This window comes from Malus sylvestris, chromosome 10, assembly GCF_916048215.2.
Source record: "Malus sylvestris chromosome 10, drMalSylv7.2, whole genome shotgun sequence".
Lineage (NCBI taxonomy): Eukaryota > Viridiplantae > Streptophyta > Magnoliopsida > Rosales > Rosaceae > Malus > Malus sylvestris.
Window position 1 is genome coordinate 32,375,636 of NC_062269.1, and position 6,973 is coordinate 32,382,608.

The following is a 6,973-nucleotide window of genomic DNA, read 5'->3' on the forward strand; positions in this document are numbered from 1 at the left end:
ACAAAAGCTTGACCTACAAAAACTTCACCCACAAAAGCTTGACCCATAAAAGCTTGACCCACAAAAGCTTCACCTACAAAAGCTTAACCCACAAAAGCTTGACCCACAAAAACTTGACCCACAAAAGCTTGACCCACAAAAGCTTCACCTACAAAACTTCAACACAAAAGTTTCACCTACAAAAGCTTCACACTATCTTGATCAAGATAGTGTAAAGCAAAATCAATTCATGGTGCCCAACAAAGCTTCAACCTCAAAGCTTTAACACCAAAGCTTCATCTACAAAGCTTTAATATATATATATTTTTTTTCTTCAGAAATTTGAAAATTCAAAAATTTGGAAATTCGAAAAAAAAAATTTCAAAAAAAATTTCAAAAAATAAAAATAAAAATTGCCTAGGCCTCCTCTTCTTTAGGCCTAACAACTTTCATAACAAATATATATGAAGAATGAGTTTTGGGCTACCACTTTGAAAGGAAATGCCTCATTCGTCAACTCCCTCGACCAGAGACTTGGGGGACTCCTACCATATGCTACTGCACCTTGATACTCGGAAGTCTCACGACCACTCAGTAACTTGGATTTTTCAAGTCTCCAAACGAGAAGTTTTCCTCACTCGGGAAATTAAGGGAGTATTACCTCAACCTACATGCTTCACTCACAAAGCTTCAACATACAAGCTTCAACAAAAGGAAAAATTCAAAGAACTTAGTGAAGAAGGCCTTGGTGTATTTAACACAATACGTTGAAATGAAGCAAAGCTTGTTTATTGATATCTCCGATAAGTTACAAATATGTACATATACATGAATCAAAATAAACAAACAAGAGGGAGCCTTCACAAAGGTTGCTCAAGAGAAGTCTCAGCAGTCGGTAGAGCCCCAGAAAGAGGAGGCACCAGAGGGTGATTATTCGGAGCCTCAGTACTAGGCAGAACCCCATAAGGAGGAGGCACCGAAGGTTGATCATTTGGAGCTTCATTACGCGGTACATCCCCAGCAGACGAATGCAATAAATGCCTTTGGAACAAACCTACAAACCTCTGATGATCAAGTAAAATCTGACCATCAGATTCCTGTAGCTGGTCGAGCTTCATCTTCATGTTTGTAGCATAGTCATGTGCGAGCCTATGCAACTGTTTATTCTCAAGCTTGAGCCCTCAGATATCTTGTTTGAGACTTATCACTTCAGCCGCCAATGATTCAACTTGGCGGGTTCGAGCAAATAGGTGTTGGGCCATATTAGACACAGAACATGCACACTGAACACTGAGAGCCAGAGAATCCTTAACAGCCAACTCATCAAACCGTTTGGAAAGTAGTCTGTTATCTTTGGGAGTGAGAATATTCCTGGCCACCATCGCAATGGTCATATCATTCTTCATTATAGAGTCCCTAACGGTAAGAGGACCAGTAGTAGATAAGAAGGATGGGCGCCATATGTTGTCTTGAGAAGGCATTGATGTCTCTTCACCAAAGTTCAAGTCAAAACGACGGTCGGATGGGCCAAACATTCTCAAAAATGATGAAGGAGAAATGAGGTGCAATAAATCTCTGAAGTAAGGAGAAAATTCCTATAAGCAATAACTCTCTAAATGTACTTCTTGCACACAATTGGTGCCCTTCTAAAAGAAAGGGCAACAGGGCCGTTGGTTCAAAAATCGAAGAGGCACCACTCTCCGGATTTCGAAGAGGCACCACTTCCACATGGAACATTAGCTCCTTGGGTACCACAGATAACTTTGCCAAAGATCTCTGACAAAGTTTAGACACATAAATTTTGAAGATCCAGCTACCCTACTATTACCCACAAGGGTAAAGGAATAGCACCACTGCTTGATAACTAGAAAGTCCCAATATGTGTCAACCTCCGTGCTCCGTGGCAAGGCAGACTGGCAAAAATGCCTAACCTTTACTCACATTCGAGAAAACACTCCCAACATGATTGCTTTCTCAAAAATCGAAGAGACACCGTTCTCTGAATCTTGAGAGCCAGACTCCCAACATGATTACTTTCTCAAAAATCGAAGAGACACTGCTATCCGAATCTTAAGAGTCAGACTCCCAACATGATTGCTTTCTCAAAAAATCAAAGAGGCACCGTTCTCTGAATCTCGAGAGTCGGATCCCCGATAGGATTGCTTGTTCGAAAATCGAAGAGGCACTGCTCTCCGAACTTCGAGAGCCAGATTTCCTTGGATAAAGCTTGTCTGCAATCTTCACACGCAACATCAACTTTCCAGATACCACAGACCACTTTTTCAAAACGCTATGACAAAGTTAAAACATGTGAGGCTTGCAGCTCCCACTACATTGCTATGACCAAGAAGGGTAAATGAATAGCATTATTACTTGCTCAAAAATTGAAGAGGCACCGCCCTCCAAATCTCGAGAGCCAGACTCCCAACATGATTACTTTCTCAAAAATCAAAGAGGCACTGCTCTCTGAATCTCAAGAGCCAGACTCCCAACATGATTGCTTTCTAAAAAATCGAAGAGGCACTGTTCTCCGAATCTCAAGAGCCAGATCCCCGACAGGATTGCTTGTTCGAAAACCGAAGAGGCATCGCTCTCTGAACTTCGAGAAACAGATTTCCTTGGATAAAGCTTGTCTGTAATCTTCACACGCAACATCAGCTTTCCAGATACCACATACGACTTTTTCAAAGTGCTCTGACAAAGTTAAAACACGTGAAGCTTGCAGCTCCCACTACATTGCTACGACCAAGAAGGGTAAAGGAATAACATTACTACTTGTTGTTAGGGAAACTCTTGTATATGTCGACATCCATCCTTCACGGACAGGCAGACCTGCAAAAATGATCAACCCTTCCTCATATATGAGAGGGCACTCCCAACGAAACCTCTCGAAATACTCAGCTTTCTTCCCCCCAATAATACCTATGCAAACTAGCCACACCAGAATAAGAGTATCTCATATCATCAGGGTCAAAAGCAAGAGTATCCCATATCATGTTGTTTCCCTATCTCTTCCTTTGCCCTTATTCTTACCTGCAAGACAAGGAGAAAGAGAACAATCAGTCAGCACTTAGAATCAAGCTTCCAGTCAGGAACTGACTGCCTGGAACCCCTTGCCTGACTACTTACCTGGCATTGTTCTCAAGTACTCATCTTCAACATCTTATACTTCCAGAAAAGATACCACATCTGCCTGAAGAACAGATAGGGCAAGTAAGAAGGATACAAGGAAGCATGTGGAGACAAGCGCAACAGAACACGTGCCGATTCATCCATTACTTCGTCAACAGCAAAAGTATCACATATCATCAAGGTCAAACGCACTCTTGATTTGATGGACTTGTTTTGACTCTCAAATTCTTAAGTCGGCCTTATACTCTGAAGGAAACCGGAAAACCCTCCAGCCTAGTTCAAGAATAAGCCTGTGGAAAGTTACTTCTTCAAAAGAAAAAGTATCTCATATCATCTATTCTCCATTTGTTTCTCCTTATCCTTGTTGTTGTTTACGACACAAAGAGAAGGAGAACAATCAACCAGAAGCCGAAGTCGAACCTCCGATCCAGGTTGCTTGCTTGGAAGTCTGATTGCTTACCTTGTCTATTACCTCTTTCGGCAAATCTCCTAGCTCGGCAACTTGGGGGACTCCTACTATAGGGTTTTGTATCGCACTTAACCAAGCCTGAAACTACAAGTAAGCTTCAAGTGAAATTGATACATTACCTTGTGCATCTTCATCGGTTAAAGGTACCACCCCTGGATGGAGGAAAAGTACTTCCAGAGAAGATGACACATCTACGTATGAGACAGATAAGACAAGTGAAAATGATACCACACTTCGATACTTAGAAGTTTCGTGATTACTCAATGACTTGGATCTCGCAAGTCCCCAACCGAGGAGCTTCCCTCACTCGGGAACTTAGGGGAGCATTGTTTGTGCCATACTTGACCAATCCCGAAACTACTGAGCACCGGTCAACGTTATACCGTCAAGGACCCATAAGAGTTTCCCTCAAACCAGGAGGCCAATCACAGCGCGACACGTGTCGACATCAGAAGCCAATCATAGCACGACACGTGTCAACATCAAAAGCCAATCACAACATGACACGTGTCAATGTCAGAATGAAACTAGAAACTCTCTTCTATAAATAGGGATCATTCTTTCACAATATTTCCTGATGTCATTTGTACTAAATCATTCACTAATACTCACTAAATGAGAGCTTGAACCTATGTATTTGTGTAAACCCTTCACAATTAATGAGAACTCCTCTACTCCGTGGACGTAGCCAATCTGGGTGAACCACGTACATCTTGTATTTGCTTCCCTGTCCCTATCCATTTACTTACTTATCCACACTAGTGACCGGAGCAATCTAGCGAAGGTCACAAACTTAACACTTTCTGTTGTACCAAAGTCTTCGCTGATTTTGTGCATCAACAAATTTTATCTTGAAATTAGGCTAAAAGTTGAGGGGGGAAATACAATAACGTATTTTTTCTTACTATCTCTATTAATTAATTCAATAACGAAAAAAAAATGTGGGACAAACTTGTTTCATAAAGTTTGTTGGAGAACATATTTGTGAAGTAGCAAATTTTACTTTTTAAATTGCCACGTAAATTAACAAACTTATATCTAAAAATTACATTTGTGGAGGCGTTTGAAAATGCTCTAACTGATTATTGCTAGAACGATATTAATATCCTCATTTTCTTTTAGATACTTGATATTTCGGATCACAATACATCAACTTTCATCAACTTAATGACAAAAACTTTGTTCAAACTCTTTTGCCCCACCTTAGGTTGTATCTTAAGGTCCAAGTTCCCTAGTTGTAGAATAAGTGGAAAAAGAAGAAAAATGACAAAATAGATGGACTCACTCAACTCAGCACGTGCTTTTGAATTAGAACAAAGGGATTATCATAATTTACTAATAAAATATTATTGCTCATCTAATGTCTTTACAGATAAACCTATCCATGATAAGCACTACTTCCCTTGTCATCAGGGTATCGAATGGACCTTTTTCTTTTCTTTTTCTGTTCAAATAAACACAAGCAATATTTCTAAAAGTATAGAAAAGGCATTCTAGAAGAGTAGGAGGTGATTTACATTTGACCATTACAAGAAAAATGGAAGTCCTTGCTTCTTCATCAACCCGCCATTATTTGTAAAAATCCCCCTTTTTCAAAGGGATGAAAACCAAAAGATATCCTAAATTCTAGTCCAACATACCAAAAGTAATGTTCAAACCTTTCTGCCGGGCAGTCTATTAGAACATTTTCAAAGGAAATATCCAAATTCCTACTAATAGTCAAAAAGGATAGTAACAACATTTTTTAACTGAAACGGTAATTGACAACCCTCACATTTGCTGCCAAAATTGACAACAACTTCAAATCTTTTTTTTTTAATTGATTATTGAGTGAATTTTATTAATTCTACTATTTTTTTTTTTAACATTTACTATAATAGTTTAATGTAATAAAATGATAGCAGTTTAAAACCTGGTAAAATTTTTAGAGTTGTATATGAAAAAGTATCTTGGAGTCGTGGAGGTGATTAAGTGGGTGGTAAATAAGCAAGTTTATATTAATCATCATTTAGTCTAATAATATTCAGTCACTACTTTAGTAAATTACATAAACATTTGGTGTATTGATTTTCAGTCCTCAATTTGGGATGATAGAGTGCTCGTTTGGATGTGCTTTTAAAATGATTGAAAGTTCTTTTAGAGAAAATGTTTTTTGTTCCAAAAGCACCAGTTATGTGTTTTTTCCAGGAAAAACTTTAAGTGTTTATCCAAAATTTACTTGCATTTTTACTAAGAATTGTTTCAAAAAATATTTTCACAAAAAATACTTTCAGTCATTTTAAAAGCATATCTAAACGAGCTCATAAATTTTGAACTCATGAATAACAATTGTTGACTAAAAAATACAGGTTTACAGTATTTTATTTGACGTTGCCACAAGAAAAGATTGTCTGACACTAAATACTTTTGACTTGAAATCGTGAAGCCGAGCTAGACTTTAAGACATTAATTAGACATAACTTCCATCAAAGAATTAATCTAGAAACCTAACCTGCCACCGGGTGGTGACAGTGAGGCAACTGGTCCTACAATTCAGGAACAATTAGACTAGACCCACAATTTTTTTTAAAAAAAATTATTATTATTCAGAGGAGGAAGAAAGTTTAAAATTATTACAATAATTTAAGAGATGAAAGAGTTTTGAATTCGGAATATGCATGGGTGAAGATTCAACATTCAATCTACTAAGAAATTGAACCACATACGACTAGATCCACAAATTGTAAAAATGATGTGAGTTCAAAAATGAATTTATATATAGATGATAAGAATGGTAATATACTGCTTATAATAATAAAATCCTAGAGAATTGTAATCTTTTTATATATAAAGCCAATGAAAAAAGGTGAATAGTGATTTTGGTGTCACTAAATTTCAACAAAAAGATTTGGACAAAAATGCCCTCAAGACAAAAAACTTCAAAGACATCCCAAAATAATGCATCAAATAAGGTAGGGGCATTTTCATCATTTTAATAGTATTTTTGTAATAATTACTTTTTTGTGGTTTTTTTTTAATCTCACAATAGTCTACAAATAATGTGATTAAATTAGTTATCAAATGATTATTTTTTTTAACAAACGATATTATCTATACTAAGGGGGACGGTGTGGGCTTAGCCTCACAATGGGCTAGCAATCATGTGATTCAATCAGTTATTTATTAAATATTATTTTCTTTATTTTAAATACATTCAAAGCATCTTAAGAAGCGTGTAATGCCGATTATAAAAAAATTCTTTTGCAGGCGGATAATAATGTGATTAAATTAGTTGTCAAATGAATTTTTTTTTTTAATAAATGATATTATCTACACTAAGGGGAGGGGGTAGGCTTAGCTTTTTAATATGCTAGCAATAATGTGATTCAATTAATTGTTTATTAAATATTATTT